The 994-nt window shown below is 50.3% G+C and overlaps 1 non-coding gene across 1 annotated transcript; it reads right to left on the bottom strand.

Annotated features, from left to right (window-relative positions):
• Positions 1-505: 505 nt before the first annotated feature.
• LOC146835203 (U5 spliceosomal RNA) lies at positions 506-621 on the bottom strand. Its single transcript, XR_014960909.1, has one exon. It is a non-coding gene; the product is annotated as a U5 spliceosomal RNA (small nuclear RNA).
• Between the last annotated feature and the right edge of the window lie 373 nt (positions 622-994).

Below are 994 nucleotides of genomic sequence, written 5' to 3'. Positions count from 1 at the left end.
GGGAACACCGGCCCAGACAAAGGTGATTCCGGCTCCGGCCGCAATGGGGGAATCAGCAGGCGCACCCTTGGACCAGACTCTTCTGCCGGATCCCACGACACCAGCACGGTAGGGGCTGCACTCTCAGCCACAAATTGCCAAACTGCAACAGTCGCTCGACCTCTGCGACTCCGGGCAGCGCTTCGCCCCGTCCCGTTCCGAAAATTCTCCCCGGTGCGCCGCTGTGCGCCGCTCCACAATGTTAGGAGCTACTTATATCCCCCCCCCCCCCCCCCCCGCGTTTTCCGCCGCCCGGGTAACGCACCATTGGACGCGGCGGGGGGGGGGGGGGGGGGGGGGGAGTTTGTCGCCACCATGATGGCCCGGTCGGTTTTTCCCCACTTTGGCGCGGCGCGGGTTATGGCGCCTATGGTAAAATGTTCACAAGCACCCAAGTTAAACTAATATTTGTCATCTATAATACTCAAAGAGTACCTATTATAATCTATTTTAACCTTCGTAAGATAGTTCTATCACAGATAGAACTTTCAAAAATTGAGTGAAACTCTTTAATGTTCCTCTCCACGGAAATCTTTAGTAAAAGGCGAAAGATTTATTCGGTTTGAAGAGAAACCAGAGTATGCCGGAATGACGTTGTGGCAGAGACCGGTTGGAACACACCCCCTTGGACTGTGAGTGTGGGACAGAGAACTAAATAGAGACTTGGAACGTCTCAGTGAATACAATTATCATTGACGTTCTAATATGATTAAGTAGGAAATTAAATTGAACTAAATAAGGAAGGATTACAAGTGACTGGGAATTGTGGGTATGCAAATAACCGACAGGAGCCCTCGTGACAAGGCTTGCAGTCACACGTGACTCTCGGGAGTGTAACAGGGGTTTACATTTGTTGCTCTCGTAGCGCCAGTTTTGCTCTAGGCATTACAACGCTTTACACGAGCATTAGTCTGCCTCCACTATACATGGGCAGTTTTAAATATATATTTAATTT

Source organism: Triturus cristatus, chromosome 4_2 (genome assembly GCF_964204655.1).
Source record: "Triturus cristatus chromosome 4_2, aTriCri1.1, whole genome shotgun sequence".
Classification (NCBI taxonomy): Eukaryota; Metazoa; Chordata; class Amphibia; order Caudata; family Salamandridae; genus Triturus; species Triturus cristatus.
The sequence above is the reverse complement of the archived record's forward strand: the minus strand, read 5'-3'. Positions and strand labels throughout refer to the sequence as shown.